At 37.8% G+C, this 26,432-nt stretch overlaps 1 protein-coding gene and 1 long non-coding RNA gene across 4 annotated transcripts in view; one reads left to right on the forward strand and one right to left on the reverse strand.

Moving 5' to 3' along the window:
* LOC111513686 (uncharacterized) overlaps positions 1-26,432 on the forward strand; it is a 436,986-nt gene that overhangs the window by 318,120 nt on the left and 92,434 nt on the right. The gene's annotated exons all lie outside the window — the stretch shown is intronic.
* LOC111513922 (uncharacterized) overlaps positions 1-26,432 on the reverse strand; it is a 78,906-nt gene that overhangs the window by 672 nt on the left and 51,802 nt on the right. Inside the window, exons 1-2 of one of the 2 annotated variants that reach the window (XR_012466265.1) lie at positions 8,844-9,370; positions 1,293-1,404 (exon numbers count right to left, since the gene is read on the reverse strand). This is a non-coding gene — a long non-coding RNA (uncharacterized lncRNA). Of the gene's footprint in view, positions 1-1,292; positions 1,405-8,843; positions 9,371-26,432 lie in introns of those variants that run through there. The other variant, XR_012466264.1, reaches the window with a different exon arrangement.

Raw genomic sequence — 26,432 nt, forward strand, 5'->3', positions numbered from 1 at the left:
ACCATTAGGCATGAAATCCGTCAAATATCTCCAGACATTTTGAAAAATGTAAGAAATGAATTTTACCATCGGCTTGGACTATGCCAGCATGTACATGGTAAACACTTTGAGCATCTATTAAATTAAATCTTATTTGTACCATTTTTTTTTAACCGTTACCCTTTTGTTTATTGTAAAACTAGATAGTTCACTATAATCTCCTCGATCAAATTTTAAAAATCGATTACTGTTGTTAAGGGAAATAAATTGTTTCTAAAGCACATTACAACCCAACCTTTATTGCTATTTAATAATTTTCTAGGGGTAGCTACCCTGCTTAGGAGTGTACGTAATTTGATTTATTACATTGTTAAAATGTTTCTCTCTTGAAGGCAAAATCGACCTGTTTCAACATTTTCTTCAAAGCTGCGCATTTTTCATACGACATGAGGATAATTTGAAAAATGCTAATTTTTTATGCAAATTATTAAGTTGATAGTATCTCGGAAACTAATCGATGAAATTTTAAAAATCGAGCACTGCTGTTTAGAGGAATAATATGTCTTTAAAATTCAATACAAATCAACCCTTATTGCTTTTTAAAAAAATTTAGGGGGTAGCTACCCTATATAAGGGATGCATGTAATTTGGTTCATTAGAATGTAGAAATATATTTCTCTTGAAAACAAAATCGACCTGTCTCAGGAATTTTGCAAGAAACATTCTGCTACAATTCTACTGAAGGTACCACACTGTATATTAGCTACATAGTTTCACATAGTTGAATATATTGGTGGAAGCTGGTTATACAAAGGAATACATTTTTTTGAAATTGAAAATATGTTTTTAATCGCCCCGTATCTTCCAAAACAATTTTTGTCGATGTTGGACGATATTTGTAATTGTGGTTCAATTCGATTCAAAATCATAGTTTCCAATCTGAAAATCCACACTTACTAAATTTGATTCGAATAAGACCATGATTACAAATTTCGTCCGCCATCTTGGAGTCACCATATTGTTTTTTTGCATTGACAAACAAATCATAATTTTCGACCCTGAAAACCACCACTCATCAATTTCGAATCAAATCGGAGCATAATTGCAAATCTTGTCCGCCATTGTGGAACCACCATTTTGTTTTTTTCCTTAGAAAAATTCCATAATACATTGTCACTGAATTTATGTCAAATTAGCTTACAAATGAAGTATCATAATTGTGAATACGTAACAGTTTTCTTTCCCGCAGGAAGGCGCCAAAATAGAAAGTTATGTAGCGAAAATTAACATGGCCGAATTCCTTATAAACTTACCTTTTCAATGAAGTGTCACACTTACTACTTTCTCTATTCAAATTGTTTGGGTGAAAACAAAAAACAGAAAACATGTGTTTTGAAGATATTCGATCTGTTTCGTTTTCGGTACCTGAAATGAAAAAACACTGAAAATTAAATCAATAATCGAGATACAAAATGAAAATGACTATAGAGTAAAAAGAAATAAAAAAAAATCAAAATGAAAATAAGCAAAAAATTGAATTTTAATCAAAATTTCAAAAATATTTCAAACCAAGTTACATCTGTGTAGTGTGTGGTTATTTGTTGTCTTTGAAGAAATTGAGAACAACGTATTAGGATTTATGCAAACGGAAGCAACGGCAGATGGAATAAAAATTCCTTTCGCGAAGGTAAGGAGCAATAGTGATAATAAGTGAATTTGTAGCCAATATTGTATTTCCACTTTAAAGGTTCAAGAACAAGTAGCTGAGACCTCAGGGTTTGCGTGCGATCTGTACGAAAAATTAATTCAGAGATGAAGAAAATAGAAAATGTTGAGAAAACAACATTTTTGACTACAAATAAAAAAGATGTATCGAAAATTCCAAAATTGTGATGCATGCATAATTAATTTCCATATCAAAGAGAAACGGGTTTCTACGCTTGAGGAAATTCATAAAACTATCATCCGAGATATTGATTATTAGGGTATTAGGAAGTCTTTGCGAAAAGAAGTTGATTAGATTTCTATGGAGAAAGGTGAAAAATAGCAAGAAAATATTGATGGAACGCCGGCCTATTCGACTACTTAGAATAGAATTCTTGAAAAAAATGCAGACGTATAGAGAATAATGTCGACCCATTATTCATATGGATGGAATATTTATTCACGCATAAAAAGGTTGCAGTGATCACACCATGGAAGGACTGAAAGAAATTGTTAGTAATGGGCAACGTCTGCGGGTGATGAAAAGGGTTTGTATCTGATGGTAACATTAGATGGAAATCAAATTGTAATACAGGTGATTATCACAACGAGATGAACTTTGATAATTATAATAAATGTGTATCGGAATAGTTGATTCCGAATTTGTCGTTAAGGAGCATAATAATGAACAAATCGACAAAATACCAATGACATCGACAAAAAAACTGAATTATATGCCCTCAAAAACAACTTTGAAGCAAAATTCAAGCGGTATGAAATACTCGTAGATCAGCTCTTTCTAGCAACAACTCAAAATGTTGTACTATAACAGCTAAATCACCAGGATTCGAATACAACTTAGTTTGCTTGGACTGAACTCAAAGATCACGTGGCGAATAAAAATGTTACTTTCAATGTCATATAATATTGCAACGAATTTTCAGAACAGTTTTTTTTTTCGGGCAATGGAAATCTCGTTGTTAATTGTTAAGGAGCAAGAAAATTTGAGAACGATTTATTGTTAGTTATTGATTTACATGATGAGGATAGCAACTCTGCATCGGAACAGGAATATGGGGATGAAGTTTCAGAGGATGGAGACGTATTCATTTATTATTCAAACATACCTATATAGAAGACTTTATTCCATGAATAAAAAAATATAAATGCCCATTGATACATTTGTATGGCCTACAGTCTAATATCTAATACATGCTTAATTGAAGTTTCTTATGTACGGTGTAACGAATTTTTCTAAACTGTCCAATCTATATCCATCAAAAAGTTGAATGTAATGGCTAGTCGCAACAGTGGTAGTAGTAGGGGTATATTGAACATAAGAGAATTTCTCATTCTTCTTGCAGGCACATTAACTCTAATCCGTGTAAGGAGTTCAGGAGAGTTGACTTCATGATTCAGTATTTTGAATAGAAATATTGCTATATTTTGGTTTCTTCTATTGTCTAGAGACAATATTCTGAACTCATTTCTCAATTGTGTTGTTCTAACTATTCTGTAGTTGGGATAGATACGATATTTTTTGTAGTACAACAATCTCAAAAAAAATTTTTGAACTTTTCTACTTCGAAAAGTGTTGTTTGATATTCTCCTAACCAAATTTCTGATCCGATTCAAGTTTCAGTCTGACTTGTGTGTAGTACGAAATCTTTATAGCTCCTATATTTGAAAAATTTGAAGTTTGTCTTACTATGAAGCCCAACATACATGGTTTGAGAAGTATAGTCTATCATCATATGTAATATTCAGGCCAAATGTTATCAGATCTCTTAACCTTGTTATTATTGTAACAATTTAACGAATTTACTGTTTCGAACGATTTTATTTCCAACAATATTTCACTATCACAAACTAATTTATTTACTTAGCAACTTACGCTCAATTTATTTCCACTATTTGAATTCCTTGTTGAACGGCTCGATTCACTTTCTGAATTCAACTGCCCTCTCTGGACGAGAGTTGTAGAATTCTGTAGCCTATTTGGTCATGTATTTATTCGATGAATCGGCTGGCATTGGGTCAGGGGTGGCTTCAGATTCGTTACATTGACCCCTTCTTAAAGACGTTTCGCCCTGAAATGTCATCCTTGGCGTGTGTCGATATCTGCAGGACTCCCCATATCTGCACTGTGAAGTTCGATGGAAGTAACACTCCACAGTCTTCATGCTCGATCGTAGAAGATGGTTACTGTACACCAAAATCTTGATGCCGCTGGATCTGAATATCGTTTCCAACATGCTTCTCACAATTCTCCAATCCAGCCTGTTGATCCCAGATACTAATTTCGGGATTGCCAAGTCCACGAGATTCTGGTCGAGCATCGTGTCCCTCAGTCTGGTAAGACTCCTCCAAACATTTTCATAAGACGGTTTGTCTCAAGAATGCTTTTTGGTCACCAAGTAGAAAATGTTTCTCTGACCTTTCTTCAACTGTAGCACTCCTCTGTCTTTAGGATTCTGTTCTCGTAATGTTTGGAGCTGACCAAATTTCTTGTTGATAACACTGCGATACCCCTGGACATTTGGAGATCCTCTGCCATGCAGTGAGCTAGTGCGTAATCAACTGGAACCTTGAAAAGGTCTCGTGGCTCTTCTTGAGTTACCCCATGTACGACCTTCTGTCCGTTCAAGTATAAAGACATGAACTTCTGGAACGTCATTTCATCCTCTGGTGGTCTGAGGGAGCAAACTTGGTCGAGATTTCCATCATAAGGAGCCAATCGATTAAAACGGACGACCCTAGGCTTTCCTCGAAGTGGCTTATGGATTACGTAGACGAGGTCATTTATCTTCTTCATGATTTTGTACAGACCTTCCCGCGAGTTCCGCAACTTCGGCGATAAATCATTGCGTCGCTTAGGGTTGTACAGCCAAACTAGGTCACCGGTTTCGAATCCTCCAGCATAGGCCTTCTTCATCCTATCGCTGGCATTCCGGATGTTCAGACGGACTTGATGGATGTCGTCCATTCTCTGCCGAAGCCTGCTGACATAGTCTTCCCCCGCAGTGTCTTGTTCTGGCGGCGTCCTGAATTTCAGAACGCAAAGAAGCCGCAGCTGTTGGCCGGTTGACTCGTGCACTGCCGAACGGTAGGCCAACAGGAACAGGTGAAGAGGTACTGATCCCAGTTTCTTTGATGGTCAGAGATTACCTTGGACAAGTGGCGGTTTATGGTCTTATTAATTCATTCCACCATTTCACCAGACTGTGGATGTGAGGCTGTTCTGATCTTTCGAATGTCCAACAGTTTGCATATTTCTTGGAATTTGGAATAAGTTGGACTTGAAATTTCTACCCTGGTCCGAATACAGCTCCAATGGGACACCAAATCGACATATCCATTCCTTAACCAGGACGTCAGCGACGGTAATGGCTTCCTGGTTGGGCAGGGCATAGGCTTCTGTCCACTTGCTGAAGAAGTCTATGGCAACCAGGATGTATTTGTTCCCACGATCGGACTCTGTAAACGGACCGGCGATGTCGATGGCGATTCTCTCGAAGGGACTACCCACGTTATACTGGCGCATTGAAGCTTTCGGTTGTACTCGAGGTCCGTTACTGGCAGCACATACAGCACATTTTCTGCACCAGTCCTTGACGCCGGCTTGGCAATCAACCCAGTAAAACCGTTGTCTCACTTTCTGGAGGGTCTTCGTTACTCCCAGATGTCTTCCAATGACACCATCATGGATTTATTTGAGCACTTCCGTCTTCTGTTCCTGGGTACCACTTTCTGGCGCCTTTCTTCTCTGCCGTCTTCAGACTCCAACGTCCGTTTCAGAACCTCGTTAGGTAGGACTTAACCGCTGGCGAATAACTTTACTTACTTTCCTTCCATCCGATGACTAAACCAAAATCTAGGTCTTTCTCTTGATCTTCCTTGATCTTATTTTCCTCCCAGTTGTCGTCTACAGCTGTAGTACAAATAGCTGCTTCCTTTTCTTCTGCTCGTCGGCAATGTGAGCAGTCATCGGGGCATGGTCTCCGTGACAGGGCATCTGCGTTTTTATGACTAATCCCGGCTCGATGTTCTATTTCGAAGTCAAATTCTTGAAGTCTCTCAATCCAGCGCGCTACTTGGTCCTCAGAATATTTGAACTGCAAAAGCCATTTTAGAGCTGCATGGTCCGTTCTCAACAGAAATCTTCTTCCATACACGTAATTGTAGAAATGCCCTACACCTTTGACAATGGCCAGCAGCTCTCGCCTGGTGACACAATAATTGCGCTCTGGTTTACTGAGCGTTCTGCTGAAGTAGCCAATAACTTTCTCCTGTCCATCTTGGATCTGAGAAAGGACTGCTCCAAGTTCCACGTTGCTGACGTTCGTATCTTAAATGAATTTTCCGTCCAGTAGGGGATAGCTCAAAACAGGAGCGTTGATCAAAGTTCTTTTCAACTTCTTGAATGAGTTTTGGCATTCCTCACACCACTGGAACTGGATTTGCCCTTCTGTGAGTCGAGTCAATGGTTTGGCGATGTTGGCAAACCCCAGCACATATCTGAGGTAGTAGGTGCACAAACCAAGGAAGCTCCGAAGCTGATGTATGTCTTTTGGAATGGGCCAATCCTCAACTGCTTTGATCATTTGTTCATCCACTGCCACTCCTTCCCCAGAGACAACGTGGCCAAAGTAACGGACTTCTTTCTGGAGCAGGTGGCATTTCTTGGGACTAGTTCCAATCCAGAACTCCCCAGACGCATGAATACCTTCTTCAGATTTTTTAAGTCATCGTTCAACGATTTTCCGACCACGATTATGTCGTGGACACGTCTTCCATGAGAGCCCCTTGAGAACGGTCTCCATCAATCTCTTGAAGGTCGCTGGAGCATTACAAGGCCCGACTAGCATAACCGTGAACTCCCACAATCCTGAGCCGATGCGCGATGGTGAAAGCTTTTTTTCTCGATCTTCTGGGGCCAATTCAACTTGCCAATATTCACCCTGCAAATCCATAGTCGAGAAAATCGTGGAGCCGGCTAGTGTGTCTAGGGTATCATCGATTCTTGGAAAGAGGTAGCTGTTTTTCTTCGTCACGTTATTCAATTGGCGATAATCCACGCAGAACCTTGTCAAGCGGTCCTTTTTCTTCACTAATACGACTGGGGAAGACCAGGGGTTGTCAGAAGGTTCGATGACTCCTTTTTTTTCCATATCGCTGACTATCTTGTCTGCCTTTTCTTTCTTGGCAAGATGGAGTCTTCTAGCTGATTACCGGATTGGTTGGGCATTCCCAGTGTCGTTTCTATGCTAGACCACATTCGTTCTGCCGCCTTTTCCTTCTCCAATATCGAAGATTTCCTGGTACTAACTCCCTATTTTGAACGGTGAGTTTATGGTATGTCCTTGGAGGAAATGCCAACTTCTCCAACTCTTTAGGCAAGTTGTTGGCTTGGCTAACCGAACTACGTACACTCCGTATCACAGGGGAAATGGACGAACAGTGCACAACTTCATCAACACGCAACAGGGTCTTCCCCAGTGCGATTCCTCGTCCAATTTTCTCATCGTGTATATTGGCCTCGAACATTACCACCTTGCCGCTGCTCGCACTTCCGTCCTATCGAGCCTCCAGGATGGTTTCAGCCCTCTCAGGTACGCACACGTCGTCAGCCAACAGGACCCTGATCATATCTTCGCTCCTTCCATGAAGCACCAGCTCTTCTCCGCCGACACGTAGGACGCCGTTTTGAACATACAGCTCGAACCTTTTGGAAATCATTATGTCTATTCCAATAATCGCATCGTCCTCGATGTCCGCCACCAATGCACGATGATTCAATTTACTACTGCCCAACACCAATTCGATTGGTAGTTCTCCAAGTTCAGTGACTGGCTTCCCTGTTGCGGTGCGTAGCTTCCAACTTGACGGTTCAATTCTTGCCGGTGTTTTAGAGTCGGTGTTGAAGAGTCGGCGATTACCTTTACTCATGTCGTGACCTTTAATCCACCCCAGGATGATGTTATTATCTACCGAGGCTTTGGCTTAATCTTGGTGACACTCTAGTACTAGGCCTGAGGTAACACGTCTGTTCTAGGCGTCTGCAATCAGTGCAGATTGTTATTTTTTTGCCAGAAATTCTTTTCCTGGTTATTTCTTTTGTGGCGATTGAGATACCAGCCAGTTCTGTTTGAACCACGCTGGTATTGTTTCCATTCCACACTTAATCCTTAGGCTTAGTGATCTGGAGAACACTGCATATCCTGAGCCTTCTTTGGTTTTTGAGCCATCTGTATATATGCGTATGGCATTTGTAGCATCTGACTCTGTATTCTGTTTCATTTGTATTTTGTAGGGTTTATCAAACACAAACCTGGGTACAATTGCATCACTGGTTGCCTGCAGCAGAGGTTGCGCAGTAAGCGCTTCTCGCCTCTATTGACCCATTCTTTCTTCAAGGTTTACACCAGCCGTGTGCAATCGTAACATGACCATTACCGCAACCTCCGTAACGTACAGGTACAGAGGAGTCTATTGAGTTTTATTTAAATAAGAATAACTTTGTATTTGTTTTGACATGTGAAAAAAATAGTTGAATGACAGTTTTTGTAAACAAGAAGAATAAAAAACGCTTTTGAGGAAAGTTTGCGTTTTATTTATAGCAGTATATTCAGAAACGATAAACATTGTGCCTGTCTTCGAGCGGATATACTAATAGTGCACATTTCTAGGTAAATATAAATGCCGGTCTTCGAGCGGATATACTGATAGTGCACATTTCTAGGTAAATATAAACATTGTGCTGGTCCCTCAGCCTAGAGAACGGCAAAATGGAAACACGTAGCAAGACTGCCAAAGCAAAAAGCGAGAGTCATAAAAAGGATGTCACCATCAGCGAAGTTAGGAAAGTTGACAATGCTGAACGCGATGCCACAGAAGACAAGTTATCTGTAGTCTCGTCCAGTAGAAGCAGTAGAAATGATGGTGCACAGTCTAAATCGGTTTCAGTATCTTTATCTGTGAAATCCACTGCAAGTATTTATATGAGAAAACTCATGGAAGTCCAGGTAAAAGCTGACGAAAAAATGGCTATATTGTTGTCTAAGCAGTTCGAAATGGAAAAGCAAATGATTGAAAATAGGTTGGCATTAGAAAAAGCTAGACTAAGTGAGAAATTTGATTTGGGAGTAAGTAATACATACCGTTCGGAAAGTGACAACATTTTGTTCAGAAATTCACATCATTCAAAAGATGACGAGATTTCTTCTGTTGATTCTGAAGTGAAAGTGCGTAATTGGTTGCAAAATACGGACGTCAAGAATATGATAGGTAAGAGGTCGTTCCACAAAAGTCAAATTGACAATACTCATAATAGTACAAGGGCTTCGTTCGAAAATAATACAGGGGCAAGACATACACATTATGGAAAAAATGAAGAAGCTTCAGGTGCAGAAATTAGGTAGTTGTTGGCGAGACAATCAATTGACAAAGATTTACAAATTTTTTCTGGAGAAACTATTGAATGGCCAAGTTTTTATCAACGATTTCTTTCAACCACTAACTTATTGGGTTTAACAGATGAAGAAAATATGTGTAGGTTGAGAAAAGCTTTGAAAGGGGATGCTAGACGATCAGTGGAGGGATTGTTGTTATCTATTTCATCAATCAACCCGATTATCGACATTTTGATTAGTAGATACGGTCGGGCAGATTTTATTGTGATAAGTCTGGTCAATAAGGCCAAGAACTTTCCTATAATGAAAAATAATGATTTCAGGTCTCTAACACATTTTGCGGAAGATGTATCAAATCTGGTGGTTACCCTAGAAACCATGAACATGCAGAACTATTTGGATTGCCCTCAAATTCTGAAGGAAATTCTACAAAAGCTTTCATGGGGTGAAAAAGTACTTGAGAAGAATGGTAAGAGCACTTTACATGAATTTAAAAAGTGGCTGTGGAGAAAGTCGGAAGCAGCAAGCTACGCTCAATCTATGAATGTTGGTAAGCCTTCTACAAATCAGGTATCTGGTAAATTCTCTCAAAATCGGCCTCATGAAGAGAGATTCAAAACAACTCTTGTTACTTCTCAAGAGAAGAGTACTTCAGTTCGCAAATGTATCATGTGTGAAGAGAAATATATAATAGATAAATGCAAAACTTTTTTGGATCTCTCGATAGACAAAAAATGGGATTTCGTAAAAAGTAATGGTATATATTTTTCTTGTTTGGGAACATCTCACAAAATAAAATTTTGTCGTAACAAAAAGAAATGTGGGGTAAACAACTGTGAAAAAAATACATCATAAAAGTCTTCATAATGACGCATTTGATAAAAATAAGGAGAAAAATGATACTGTTAGTCTAGCAATAGTTGCTCATACCACAAAATCATTCAGTACAGAAATTTTATTGAAAATCGCTCCGGATATAATAAGATCTTCTCAGAATGAACTTGAAATTTATGCATTATTTGACGAAGCTTCAACGGTAACTCTTCTTGATCAAGATTTAGCAGACAAGATGAACCTCGTTGGCGAAGAAACAGAGTTAGGTTTGAAGTGGACCCACGAAGACACTTGCAAAAAAGACACTTTTCAAAAAAAAAAAGTTTTGAAATATCTGACGAAAATAGGACCACATTTAATCAGATGGAAAATGCATATACAGTGAAAGACATGGGTTTTTCTAGGCAAACGGTTGATGGAAAAAGACTAAAAGAAAAATGGAGCCATCTGGAATATATAGATTTTGCTACTATGACTCAAGCAAAACCGCAATTGTTGATAGGACAAGATAACTGGGATCTAATCACTAGTCGATAAGTAATTGAAGGTCCTAAGAACTCGCCAGCGTTATCAAAAACTAAATTGGGATGGATAGCACATGGAAAGTTGAGAGAATTCAGAGGTAGACAAGATAGTAATAGTGTTCTTCATATTTTACATAATCAGATGAACTGTGATGAAAAATTACATGAAGAAATCAAGAATTATTTTTCCACGGAGTCATTTGGCGTCAAAATTTCTGAAGATAGATCAATGAAATCGGAAGACAAAGAAACAGTTCAAATAATAGAATCAGTTTCAAGAAGAATAGGGGATGGAGACCGTTGGGAAACTGGTTTGTTATGGAGAGATGATAGTTCAACTTTACCAGAAAGTAAGTATGAAGCTCTTCAAAGACTTCAGTATCTTGAAAGAAGAATGACTAGAGATTTGGAATTCGCTATGACCTACAAACAGAAAATAGAAGAATATTTAGAGAAAGACTATGCAGAGAAAGTGATAGAAGGAAATGAAGAATCAAGTAAGGTATGGTATTTGCCACATTTTGGAGTCGTAAATGAAAATAAACCCGGCAATTTGAGGTTCGTCTTTGATGCGGCTGCCAAGTTGGAAGGGAAATGTTTGAATGATTTTTTATTGAGAGGACCTGATTTATTGAATTCTCTTGTTGGAGTTATTTTCAAATACAAAGAGAAAGATGTAGCTTTCTCGGCAGATATTCGAGATATGTTCTACAGAATAGTTATCAGAAAAGAAGATCGTGCTGGACAACGATTTCTCTGGAGAAATAATTCCAATGAAGAACCTAGCACCTATGAAATGAAGGTGCTGATTTTTGGTTCTGTGGGCTCACAGATGATTATCTTGACAGTGTGTCCACAGAGGAAGAAGCTATTCCCCTTATGAAAGAAGTCATTTTCATCCACAGACACGGAGGATTTGAACTGAGAGGTTGGGTATGCAATTCGAAAGAAGTTTATAGACATATTTCAGAAGAACTTAGGGGTGATGAAAAACTTCTGCAAGAAAGAAACAATTTGTCGCAGAGAATTCTCGGTTTGAAATGGATTCCATCATGCGATCATTTGGCGTTTTCTTTGAATTTTTCAAAAATGAAAGAAATGATTTCGAAAGGAAAAAATCCAACAAAGAGGCAGATCCTCAGAATAGTGATGTCTCTTTATGATCCTCTAGGACTCTCGCACACTATGTCATTAGATCAAAAATTCTTTTACAGGGTATATGTAGAAGTGGCATAGGTTGGGATGATGAGAGAAATTAAATGGGAGAAATGGATTGATTTATTTGCAAAAATTGAAGATCTCAAGATACCTAGGTGTTATGCATTGAACTTCATCTATGATTTTAATTTACAGCTTCACATCTTCTGTGACGGGAGTGAGCACGCATTTTCGGCAGTAGATTATTTCAGATTTGAGAAGAAAGGAAACATTCATGTCTCTTTGGTGATGGCAAGGACGCAACTAGCACCTCTAAAGCCAATAACAATTCCACGTTTGGAACTTCAAGCCGCTGTAATGGGTTCCAGATTGGCAATAACAATAAGGAAAGAACATTCACTCGAAGTGAATCAAACACACTTTTGGACAGTCTCGAAAACGGTTTTGTGTTGGTTGAGATCAGAACCAAGAATGTTCAAAACTTTTATTACGCATCGAGTGGGCGAGATTCAGGAGAACACAAAAATTCCTGACTGGCATTGGATTCCTTCCAATCTGAACATAGCAGATGAAGCTACTCGAGATACAAAAGACATAAATCTACAAGAAAACAGTCAGTGGTTTCAAGATCCGGAATTTTTATACAATAAACAAGAATTTTGGCCAATGTAACAAAAAAGAATAGACAAGGACACGAAGAAATTCAAGAAAATCCAGATACCTTCGAACTTAAACATGAATTCATATTATTGACAGTTTCACATAAAATTGAATATTTACCAGACATCACAAGATTTTCTGACTACATGAAATTGATAAGAAGCACAGCCCATGTTTTCAGATTTCAACATAATATCAAACAACTTGGCAAAAATCTCCAAAAACAAGAATTGACAATTGAAGAATTGAAGAGAGCAGAAAGAATTTGGAATAGGAACGTGCAAGAGGATTGTTTTTCAGAAGAATACCACCTTCTGATGAAAAATAGACCTATACAAAATTCCAGCAAACTTTATCAATTGTCACCATATATGGAAGATGATATTATTTGTTTGGGAGGAAGAACAGATAACTCTACAGAGCTCTCTCCTCAAGCAAAGTTGCCAATCATACTAGACAATTAACACACATTCACTAGATTACTTGTTCAATTTCATCATTCAAAAAACAATCATGCAGGTCTACAACAAACTCTAAATGGAATAAGGCAAAGATTTTGGATACTGCAGGCCAGAAAACTGGTAACTAAAACAATAAGTTTTTGCAATTTATGTAGCATAAGAAGAACAAAACCTCAGGTTTCTGCAATGGAACAACTTCCAAAGCAACGACTGCAGAAACCACCTAGAGCATTCACCTATACTGGAATGGATTATTTTGGACCCATGGAAGTTTCTATTGGACGAAGAAAAGAAAGAAGATATGGGGTAATCTTCACATGTCTTTCAATTAGAGCTATCCATATAGAGATCGCAGAATCTCTCACCACAGATTCAGCGATTTTAGCAATAAGGAGATTCATTTCTAGAAGGGGACAGCCTTTATCAATTTGGAGCGACAATGGTTCAAATCTTACTTCAGCAAACCGAGAATTGAAGGAGATAATCAGAAATTTAGACGAAGATTCAATCAAGAGGAAGATGGTATCTCAGGAAATTGATTGGAAGTTTATTCCACCAGCAAGCTCACATATGGGTGGAATATGGGAGCGCATGGTACGATCGGTGAAAGATGGACTGAAAAAGATTCTGAACGAAAAAGCACCTAAGCAAGAATTTCTTTCAACTTTGCTAGTGTAAAATTTTTTGGTTTCTTTTTTTTTCTTGGACTCTGTGAAATACTAACTTCACATCAAAAATGTTTTTTTTTTGGTTTGTAGGCTATGTTCGAAAGCAAACATGAATTCGGCCTTTTGCACGAAGAAAAGGTCTTAAGTAGATTTTTCTTAGAATTTTGTGAGTTCGCAGCTTTTGTTCTTCTTTTCTAGGAGGTTACGAAGTTGGAGTTTTGAAAGAAAACTCGACTTTGTAAATAAAATATTATATTGAATAATAAAAAAATAAAAAACTGAGGAACAACAAAACAACAGAAAAATGTAATAATAAGAATCGGTGGATGATAAACAAAACGAAGGAAAACAAACTAAATTTCTGGTATGCAAGACACTAACAATTAAAAAAAAAACTAATCCGTGTACTGAAGGTACTACTAGTTTTTACGTCCTAACATCAACATCTATTTTTGCGTGCCTTCGCCGACTATGCTATCGTATACGAAGAGTGATTGTAATACTCAGCTCGACCAGCCTACGACATTTTAATACTGGCTTGAAACTTTAAAAGAATCCAAACACACGAAAAACATTTGCGCCACTCTGTATACTACTTTTTGGCTAACTCCTTTCCAAAATTCATACAAATGTTATTCAGACAAGTACATAAATCTCACCAACGACTATTTTCCAAATTTTTCCTCGGCTAATCCAAAGGTTTCGATCTCGAGTTGACGTAGTAATCCGTTATTCAATGTCGTGGAAAAACCTCACTTCACGGAGAGAATTCACTCGCTTTACCGGCCACGGTAGACAAAATTATTATTTTGAAATTTCACTATAAATCCGCCAGATTTACGCTCATACGCTCAGATTAACATCTCTTAATTTGCCTAATAAACCCCTATAAATCGCGCTATTTCTCAAATCTTTAAAACATTACTCATTATCGCTCAAATAAGACGCTCGACCGCTCTATCCCCTCGCTCCCCTACGCTTAAAGACCTCCGTCCACGACTTTTCTTTTCCCACTGCCTCTCTCGCCGGCCACTTTTTCAAGATCCGTTTCCCTGTTCCAAAATCTTCGTCACCTCCCTCGACTAATTCCGTGAGGCTCTCTTTCTCTCGGGGTCAACTTCAATTGGTCGAGATCATGATTAATTAACCCATAACCCCGCCTTTTTTTTTAATGGAAGCTAAGCACGGTTTCAAGTCTCAGAATTCTGACTTCCTACGAAATTGTTTACTCAGCAGATTACTGTCGCCACTCTACAAGTCTTCATGACCTAGGCTGTTTATCTTATCCAAGATTTCCGTCCAGCGGTCCCGTATTTGAAATAATAATATATGACCCACAAGTGTTCTTACATAAACATTTTTTCCTTCTCGCTAGTTAGCCGATAAATTTCAAACTGTTATTTCCTTCATGACTGAAATCGTTTTTTTTTGTTTTTTTTTTCGAAAGTCTTACACCAAATCATTTCCTCATAGGTACATCTAGCATAGCAAAGCCACCTATAACTTTTGATGCAAATGAAATCAACTACGATTTGAAAAAACGTTAGCAGTTTTCACAACTTGCAGAACATTTCTGGAATCGTTGGATAAGGGAATACATACCCACACTCACAAAGAGATGCAAATGGTTTCAAGAAAAGAAAAATGTAGGAAAGGGTGATATTGTCATACTCATGGATAATAAGCTACCAAGAAACAATTGGCCATTAGGAAAAATTGTTGACGTACACCCCGGTAAAGATGGAAGAGTAAGAGTCGTAGATATCAAGATTCAAGACAATATTTATCGCCGCCCTGTTGCCAAGCTGTGTCCAATTCAGTTATTAGAAGGAAGTATTCAAAACTAGTTCATTGTTTGAATACAGGGGGAAGAATGTTGAGTTTTATTTAAATAAAAATTATAAGGCTATTATTATTGCCTTAAGGGTTTCGTGGGTGAAACACTAGGTTACCAAAAATACACATTTTATTGAATCAAAGTTAGTATATAACAAGACTCGCTATCCTCTACACTAGTTATGGGGTTACTGTCTACTAATAATGGCGGCACTCGCCAGAACAGAGACAGCAATCATACTCTCTGTCAGAAATATTCGTTCCAAGCTTCCTCTAGGCAACCAGGGAGAGTCATAGGCGTCTCGTAGAATATGGCAAACGGTGTCATGCTACAACCTCCCCCTTGGCGTCACACTAACGTCCCGGGTGTGAGGCCAAATGAGGTTATGTACAGCAGTGGCAACTGGGTTTGGGTGCAGCTCGTCTAGGTGTATCCATGGGAACTGGTTTTGTGATTGGATCCGCAGTGGATGGATCTGTTGCTGACTCTTCTGGTGGGCAAGGGTCTGGGCCGAAGTCGTCGGATCCAGCACTAGGAGCATTCGTCTGGGAATCGTCAGGGAGTAGAGGTGGAGCTTCTGGGGAAAGAATATTCGTTTCTGGGGGTCTGCTTCGGGTACGGAGTGGGCGAACCGGAGCGTGTTCCTCTTGGCTATTGTAGGGAGTAAGAGCTGAAGAATGATACTTGCCCAGACAACGGCCAAAGCTTCTCTTTCAGAAGTCGTATAATTCCGTTCGGCGGTGGTGAGAAGGCGGCTGGCGTACTCTATTGGTCTCTCATCCGCGTCCTCCCCCTGAAGGAGACATGCCCCCAGAGCGTAGCTCGAAGCATCCGTACGTAATATGTAGGGTAGACAAGGATCGCCCTGTCGTAAGATAGGTGCGCAGCTCAATTTGACCTTGAGTTGTTCAAAAGCCACAGTCTGTTCATCTTCCCACTTCCACTTAGCCTTCTTCTTTGTCAAGTTGGTGAGAGATTTGGCTATGTCAGCGAAATTCTCAATGAACCGCCTGAACCATGAGGCGGTTTGCAGAAAGATAAGTAGTTGCTTGACATTTTTGGGAGGTAGCATGTTCAATATCGCAAATACTTTAGCATCATCTGGTTGAATACCTTGCGGGGTAATAATATGACCCAAATATCGTACCGATTGGCAAGAGAAGGTACATTTATCTCTATTCAGGTGTAGCTTAAATAACAACAGTCTGGAGAAGACTTTACTCAGGTCGTCTATGTGTTCATAAAAGCTTGCTGAGATAACGATAAGGTCATCTAGATAAACCACAAGGAGAATGTCTGGTAGTCCTGATTTTAATCGATCCATCATTCTTTGGAATGTTGCCGGAGAATTTCTCATCCCAAACGGCATTTTTGTATAGCGAAAAGTACCGAAAGGCGTTACAAATGCAGTCTTATCTCGATCCGATGGTCGTACTGAAATTTGGTGGTATCCTGATCTCAGATCTAGCGTAGACATAAAAGAACTTTTCTTAGCATCATGCAACAGATCGTCGATCCTAGGTAGCGGATAGCGATATGCACGGGTGATGGCTTTCAAACCTCTGTAGTCAATTGTCATTCGAACTCCACCATCTTTTTCGGGACTAGGACTACAGGAGCAGCGTAGGGAGATTCACATTCTTCGATGGTACCATTGTCCAGGAGTTTGTCCAACTCTTGTCGTAGGATTTGTTTCTTAGGCTCAGACATGCGGTACGGCGGCACAGCAACAGGAACATCATCAGTTAACGTGATTGTGTGCTCTGCGTAGGGTGTAGGCTCACCATTTTCTTCGAAAATTTGTCTATTGTCAAATATTAAATTATTAAGTTTTTCGCGTTCTTCTATGGACAGGGACGCTCCTTCGTTTTCCCTTAATTTAATAGCTTCAAAGTGTACTGTATTTACTACGCATTCAGAATCAGTACTGGACTCGCTAGAGAACGGATACATTCTCTGGTCTCCATCTCCGAAGAAAAACATATTATTTGGTATGTCTAATATCACATTGATAGCTCTTATGAAGTCTACGCCCAGGAGAGTTCTGCTATTTTCATATTCAGAAAGCGAGATAAGTTCAATAGGAACCGTTTTATTCATTAAAGTAACTTTAGTTTCAAAAATTCGTACGATGACGTCACGCTGTATTCCATCTGCTAGAGTCATAATAAGATTGTCCTCTCTAAAAGGAACATTGTCGTTGAGAAGTAGCTTCGAGAACATATGTCCAGCTATGCTAGACTTTGAGCCAGTATCCAAAAATGCAAACCCGTTGTGGTGCATTATTTGGATTGGGACCAGGGGCCTAATTACATTCGTATCGTTGTTATTGAATTTACTACACAAAAATTCGGCAGACGATGACACAGTTGTTTTCTGTAATTTTGAACAGCATGTAGGACAATTAGTTCGAATGTAATCGGGATTTCCGCATCCATAACATGAAAAATTATTAGAGGTACTGGGGCTAGGTAGAGGATTATTCTGAGTGGTGTCATTCGCAGTTTTAGTAGCTGGACCCGTGTTCGTGACATTAGACACCGAACTACAACCTTTATATTGGGCTTTAGCTAATTTGCGACAGTCCTCCCTAATATGACCAGGATTGTGACAATATGAGCAACGCTTCTTATTCTTTGAATGTCCATCCTCAGAAAGTTTCGTTTCGGGCGTTGAATCAAAAGTTTCTTCTGCTAGTCGTGACTGGGTGAGCAATTCTTCGAAAGAGCTAACCTCATCACGAGGAACTTTCTCGCGAATTCTCCTATGGAGTAATCCATACACCATATCTAGTTGAACCTCTTGGGCAAGAGTGCCACTAGGTAGTTGAGCAACTATTGATCGGGCTTTGCAAATAAACACATCAGTTTTTGTTCTTGAATCTTGTTCGTAGGCGAAAAGTTCACGATATACACGATACAGAGGTTTATTTGGTCCAAATGTTGTTTTCAACAACTTTGTAGCTTCTTTCCAATCAGTCACAGTGGATTTCACACCTTGGTACCATGTTGCAGCGAAACCTTCGAGAAGCATCGGTAAACCCTTCAATGCATTTACATCCGAAATATTAACACAATCCTTATAGACTTCTACTGCATCTAAAAACGCGTTCACATCAGCATTTTTATCACCGCTAAATTTACTCGAGCACTTTGAGAAGTTACCCGTATTCGTTGAAACATTCATGCGGCCTAATAATTCTTGGAATTGTTCATTCGAAAGTGTGACAGACATTTTCGAATCCGTCTCTCTTTCAATTACTTCGTTTTTATGAACGGCGGAACGGAGAAAATACGTATGCCTTTGATCAGCCGTGATAACAGAGAAAAGTACTCACAGTTTGTGCAGAACCCTTTCAAATTTCAGAATACTTGCGATTCTTTTGAAGACACGGCGGAGCAAAAGTAGATCCAGCAAATTCCTACGCGGCGGAGCGAAAAGTAGATCCAGCAAATTCCTACGCGGCGGAGCGAAAAGTAGATCCAGCAAATTCCTACGCGGCGGAGCGAAAAGTAGATCCAGGCAGTCCTACACTTGTAGAAGCTTTTCAATCTTTTCATGCACTATGAAGCAAGAAACAGATCCAGTCCTACTTTTGTAGAAGCTAGTCTATTCACACTGGAGACAGTTCACAAAAGCGATGATTGAGGAGTCCTACTTGTAGAAGCACAGTTCGGAAAACTTTCGCGCGCACTACTCTCGTTTATACCAACAAACGACACGAAAACTTTTCATCATTTTCATGATTTTCGATAGCCACTCGTATGGGCGCCAGTTATAAGGCTATTATTGCCTTAAGGGTTTCGTGGGTGAAACACTAGGTTACCGAAAATACACAATTTATTGAATCAAAGTTAGTATATAACAAGACTCGCTATCCTCTACACTAGTTATGGGGTTACTGTCTACTAATAATGGCGGCACTCGCCAGAACAGAGACAGCAATCATACTCTCTGTCAGAAGAATAGGGCAAACGGTGTCATGCTACAAAATCACTTTGTATTTGTTTTGACATGTGAAAAAATAGTTGAATGACAGTTTTTGTAAACAAGAAGAATAAAAAACGCGTTTGAGGAAGAAAGAAAAAGTTTGCGTTTTATTTATAGCAGTATATTCAGAAATGATAAACATTGTGCCGGTCTTCGAGCGGATATACTAATAGTGCACATTTCTAGGTAAATATAAACAGAGACATACCAGTAATTAACTCCATTGCCGTGGTTGGTGTTATTCTCATGCTCCTGTCATGTTCAAACAAGCTAAATATTGTATTTGATATAATTTTTGGATGGCCGTTGCTTGTAGAACTTACGGAGGGATCAATCCCCCTTCATCCCCCATGGCTACGGCCTTGCGTATATGCCAACTTATTTTAATCGAGTACGAAACACTTATTTACTTTCACAAGTCTATTTTTCGCGAGAAAGGTCTATCAGTTTATGTTTTCGTAGTCCGGCACTGTCCACTTCGCGAGACACAACGAATCACCAGTCTCTCTACGCAAATAAATAAGTCTTATAGTCAATTTCACCGTAATACAAAGATTGTCCACCAGGTGCACACAGATTTATTTTACAAATCCACTTCTGATCACCACTTGTAACTAATTTACTGTCTTAAACAAATTTATTTCCAACAATATTTCACTATCACAAACTAATTTATTCACAACACTTAGCAATTAATGCTTAATTCATTTTCACTATTTGAATTCCTTATTTAACCGCTCGATTCACTTTCTGAATTCATCTGCCCTCTCTGGATGAGAGCCGGCCTTATTATCGGTAAAGGTCCACTATAGAATTCTGTAGTCTGTTAGGTACTCGCCTAGAATTTTCCCGGCGGTTTCAGACTGCAATCTTTCGCGGTGAGTCATATATTTATTCGATGAATCGGCTAACGTATGGGTCAGAGGCGGCTTCAGATTCGTTACACTATCATAACACTGCATTTTTCCAGATTGAAGAATAAGTAATTTTAATAAGTCCACTCGCAAACATATTGCAGTATAATTTTGAGATCATCTGCAAATAATGAACAGCTGGAATACTTGAGAACTGAAGGCAACTCATTGATAAACAAAACGAAGAGTAAGGGGCCTACTCATATTTTCCCAAGGTATTTCCATTATGGTTAACCACTGAAAATATATTTTCATCATGATAACTTCCGAACATTTTGAGAGTTCCAACTCGTTTAACTTTGTTAATAGAACAATAGAACATCGTGATCAACTTTGTCAAAAGTCTTTTTAAAATCAGTAAATATTAGGTACATTAGGTACATATTAGTTTTGACGTACTCTCAAGTGTTTCATACTCTGTAGAAAATTTCAAGTGAAATAACATACCACTATATACATATAGTGGTATGTTATTATCAATATAGTAATATCATTTCAAGTAACTATGCATTCAATTATCTATCAATTATAGATTGTGAGTTTATCCATTTTCTCCTAATTAATTCATCTCTAATGATAATGTACGTATCTATTATTTGCAGATATATATCATTCATCATCTTCCAATTATTTTCCACCTACACAAAAGAAATAAATGGGGTTCTCGTTCCTTACTGGTAAATGTGTAGTTGTCAACACTTGAATTAATATTCAAATCAAAATTTGAAAGGTCACCATAGTTATTAGTAGAGGGAATCGAAATATGTGTGGCACAGAAAAATTGGAGATGTTGATTCGGGAAAAGAAAAAAATGGTCACGAATAATATGAAATATCACTTCAAAAAAAGTATAGCTTGACAAGAATTGCAAATATAAAAAAAAAATAATGAAAAAATGAATGTACATTTTATCACTTTTTCGTTTGAATATTTACTTTTTCAAGTCTGGATTTGAGATTTTATGGAATTTTTTTGGTGAAAACAGTAGTATTCAGGAGTAGTTAGTATTGTTTTCTATTTTAGTAGTTGAGAACGACAATTGTTGCTTCTTCACATGGTAGTCTTGGAACGCTTGTCATGTTTTCTACATATTTCTCGTGAATGTCATTGTCTTCAATTTCAGGCTTGTTATTTATGGACATCCCAGTGGTTCAGCCTAACCCCACTGATAAGATCTTGGTGGGTCGAAACAGCGCTGTCTTGTGTTGGATCACAGCTCAACTACAACTATTTCATTTGTAACTACTTTTTCAGTCATTTTCGAAACCTATATTTCTACAGAATCAATGATAGTGCAAGCTTATAGTATATTATTCAATGAACTTGAGTGAATGTGTTTCTGGCAAATAAACCTTTTGAAATGCTATGCTTTTTGTCGAAGTGGGTATGAAGTGGTGGGTGAGTGTGATCTCTTCGGACGGGACCATCTCGTATAATTGAGGATTGAACTTCCTTACAGGTAAGTCGTTTAACATCTAATAATACTTTGATGGTCCCGTCCTCGAGATGACAGTGTACCTAGATGTTGAAAGGTTTGGAAGCGATCTGAAGCAAGTTGAATATTTCCCTTGTGTGTTTTCAAAACTCTTTCTTTAATATTCATTTTGAAATATTTTAAATATCCTTTCGTTCATGAACAATTATTCTATTGAGCATTACTAACATTTAGATAATTCTATAATGTATGCACCCATATGATTATTTGTAAACAAAAATACTGGATTTTTCTAATATATAATCACAACCCTAGAATCACAACATTTGTGAAAAAAAATACTTATAAATAACAGTTTAATTCCCATCACCTTCCACACACTTTCCATTAATAATACACTTTGCGAATTTAGAATTCTCAGGAACTGTTCTATTATAGAATTTATTAAATGTATGAGATTTATGACTCCATCTTGCTTTGAGAGCTCGCGGGATGATGTGGTTTCCTAATTGTTAACAGTAGCTGGTCATGCCCCTTTCTTATGTTTTTCGTAGTGTTTATGTAATATTTCATTAGAGTTGCAACACATAGATTTGGTTTCTGGTAAAAATAGGGTAAAACTATTTTGGGTTGACATTTAGAAGAATGAGATGTTTTGATGATATCTGTTATATTAATCTCTATTCTGTTTTCAAAAGTATTGGTATTGCCGAGTTTAATTTTTGTAAGAGTTTAAACTCTGACTAGTCACAAGTGCTAACAAAACAATTAATTTTTACTCAATTTTGCCAAGGTCAATGATTCTAGTGGTGTTTGTGATTCAAAATATGCTAAGACCGGGTCTGGGTTCCATGTCTCGTTATACCTTGGAAAAACAGGTCTCAAACGAAATACTCCCAGAAACATCAATTGCTGTTTCTGGGATTCCTCTCTTTTGATATGCTATCCGGATAATATTGCGGCACCCAGGGTGAGGTGTCTCCACATTGGATGCGGATTTCTGCAAGGAGATAATAATAGAGATTCATTTGGTGAAAATAATATGGGTCTCAATGTCATATATTGTTCAATAAGTGGAAACCAAAGTTGCGATTTCCATACTGGGAATACAACAATTCCCCTGGCTTTGTCGTTTCTAATTGTTTGAATGACCCTATGTAGAAGGGAGAATGGTGGAAAGTATATTTTTGACCAATTTAAAGTAAATGCATCTACCGCCTCACTTTCCGGGTCTGGATACCAGGATATAAAATTTGTTTTGGTATGAAGCAAACAAATCTAATATAGTCTACAAATGTTTTTGAATGCTTCATCATCTGAAGAATATTCGGTTTCTATATTTTTTGCGCGATGCTCTATCTGCAAATGTTGTTGTGTTGTTGTGTTGATGTACGACGCAAAAATAACCATTTCACGACTCTCACATCACTCCCATATTTGTCGAGTAACTTTATTACTTTCGATGAATTCAATTCCTCCCATTTTATTTATATAAGATATTGCAATTACATTATCTATTCGCAACAGTGTATTACATTTTGTGTAATTTTTCCCAAAGGACTGTAAACCCCTAAAAGCTGGTAATAATTCTAAGTAGTTGATATAGAAAGTTTTTTCTTTGATATCCCAGAATCCCTTTGCTATTTTTTCGTTACACTTTGCCCCTCAGCCGGAACTACTGGCATCAGTGTAAATTGTTAGCACATAAGATATCCCTTTTAAGATTTTACTATTCCTGATATTTTTTAAACACCATAAGAAGTCTGTTTTTAGGTAGCCTGGTAATTCCATTATGTTGCTATATTAATATAATAATTTGATGTGTAACCAGCCATATGGGACTGCTGGACAAACGGATACCAGCGTATCTATAAGTTTTGCAAAATCTCTAATTTTTATTTGGGACTTTCTATTCGATACTTCCACTGATGAAATTATATTTTGAACTATTCCAGGAGTCAGAGACATAGTCATGTCTCTACTATTGAATTCGAAACCCTAAAGATGATAATGAATTTGCAGTATAGGTAATGTTGTTTTGGCTCTCTCTTTATTTTTTCCTAATAATAAAATGTCATCTAAATATATAACGCAAACAAGACCTTGTTTTCTCAAATGATTAGAAATTGGTATAAAAATTTTCGTGAAAACAAATGAGGCAATAGCTGGGGCAGCATAAAGCTGGTTTTTGTATTGAAACTTTAGATATATCCTATCGGATTTATCTATTGGTAAAAGAAAATACACATATAGCAATTATCAAATACGAAGTTTTTTACTGTACGATAGTCTTCCAACTTGAAATTTGGATAATTCAAGTATTTATTGAGTTTTTTCAGGTTTAAGATAAATCGGTTTTTGCCATTTGGCTTTTTCCTAATGGAATATGATGATATAAATTCATTTTTACAATGTTCACTTTTTGTTGATGGCACCTATTTTCAAAAGGTTAGTAATACACTCTTGAAATTCTGGTGATGAATTAGGAATGGGAACTTTCTTCTGAAATAGTTTTTTAATAAAGGATATTTTATACCATTTCACCCAACAGAGTATGTTTTTATCTTGGGTTATTTGTTCCCAGTTATGAAGACAGTTGCTAATTCTACTGACATAACATACCTCTAATTCCGTTGGATTCTGTTCCAGGTGTTGTATTGGGGATCTTTTTTTCATTTTTCTGTCTCTCGCTGGCTTCTTCGTTTGTTTGTTGTATGTCACATATCGCTCTATCCCCCTCCTTTCTTCGATCTTCATTCTTTTCTTGTAGTTTGCACGCTGTGAGTTTAAATGACGACTCGTTGATGGTTGTTGCTCTCTATTTTTGATCAATTCCTGAGCTGTATTTTCCACTGTTTTTGCTAATTTGCATTTATCAGTAAAGTCTAAACCCAACAAATAGGTGTCAATTTTTTGTTGAGATGCAATTTTTTTAACAGCGTCATTAAAATATTTGTAGAGTTGATACTTTCTGTGTAGTGAAATATTATGAAACATGTCTGTCAGTAATTTTCCGGAATTCACTAAGGCTTGGGTGAGCGAAGGATCAGTATTGCTATGTTCTAGGATTTTTGTAAGAGCTGTTCCTTCGGCTGTGATACCTTTCCCTATTATTTCTTGAAAGTTCTCTATGAACTTGTCTATTTTCAGGTCTATTGGAGATAATAGCGCCTGAACCTCTGGGTTTAGACTTGAAGCCCGTAAACTTTTACAGTTTCGGGGCACAATCCACTGTTCTGGTGACTTTTTTCGAACCTCTTTGTCTAAACCACATGAAAGGAACGACTCCCACCGTAAGGCCAACTCAGAAGCTATTCCTACCCCTTCCACTGTTTTATTTTGTGGCCTTGACCCAAGGAGTGCTTCAATGAAGATTTTCGGATTTTCTTGCTGGTTGGGATGATCTGACGGCTGGCAAACTTGATGCTGAACACTCTGACTTTGTGCAGGTAAAACTGATTCTTGTGAATCTGATGTATTCTGTTTGCTTTCAGAAGAGTTTGACTCACCTGTTAGAACCAAAATTTTATTGTGAGACTGGATGTCCTTATCTTTCACTTTTTGTTTTTTATTTTACTGATGCTGATCAGATGTGACTCATGCTCAGCTCAATAATTTTTCCATTTTATTGCCACTGAACAGATGTTACTCGTGATCAGCTGGCTCATTTTTTGGAAAACCTCCGCGATGGCCGAGAACAGATATTACTCATGTTCAAATGCCGATCGCTTGAATTTCTCGAAACAGATTTGACTCATGATTTGAGAAATGTAGTCGTCTTCTTGATTTTATTGTAGGTCCGTGATATTGATGTTACTCAATAATCGGCTACCGTTTTGAAAATTTCTATACAATTATCCGTTTTCTGTGCTTGGGCATTGTTATCGAATAAAATTTTCCGCTACACTGTTCACTGATAAACACTTTGCCTGCAATAAGAAACATAATGAATAGGACAGCGAGGCGATATGGGAACGTGACTCAGAGGCACTTTTTAATTCTCATTGATAAACATTACGCCAAAAAAGGATGTGAAACATAAACTACACTGTGATCTCGAGGACGGGACCATCAAAGTATAATGCTATCAAATTAATCAAAAATGTATAACTTTGTTGAAACACTGATCTCTTATGAGTTCCTTTAGAACCCCAAAATACGTTATTGAATAACCCTGTGGCAACCTAGCCTGCTATCCTCTGAAAACTTCAGCAATCGCTCCTACGATGAATAATAACTTCCTTCCAGCTCGAGGCTGTATAATTTGATCGTGAAAGAGGCCATCGTTTTTCGGTTGTTGGAGATAATGTTGGATAAATAAGTTTAACATAGAAACTGGGCTTACCCAGTTTCATTGAAAACGTATCTTAATACGTTTTCAATGAAGTGACACTTATCTAGAAAGAACTGCTTTTAGTATTCAAATTGAAAAATTGTCCGTATTTCTAATTTTGGAAACTCCCACAGTGTTATCTTGTGTCTCTCATCACCAAATCCGCAGATAAACTCATTAATCCCAATACGCTACAATGAAGCTGTAAATTGCTGTCCGAAACTATCAATTTATTTAGAATGAAATGGGAAATTAATGAAAATTTTCAATTTTCTCCTGTCATGATTTTGTCGAAAATGAAATGTATACATGAAACACTACGTCACTGCAAAGTAAAAATCATACACTAAAATGAACATCACCTCTGATAATTTAGCAACTTCAATGCATTACAACTACAGCACTCCTGAACTTGAAATAGAAATGATCCCTACTGGCTTCTACAGAAACACATCATATAAGAATATCCGTCAGTTTAAAACAATGTTAGATACAATGGAACACCAGAAACCATTTTCAGATT

The sequence above is a fragment of the Leptinotarsa decemlineata genome, unplaced genomic scaffold, assembly GCF_025532065.1.
Source record: "Leptinotarsa decemlineata unplaced genomic scaffold, Ldec_3_MD MMD2_tig00004067_RagTag_RagTag, whole genome shotgun sequence".
Taxonomy (NCBI): domain Eukaryota; kingdom Metazoa; phylum Arthropoda; class Insecta; order Coleoptera; family Chrysomelidae; genus Leptinotarsa; species Leptinotarsa decemlineata.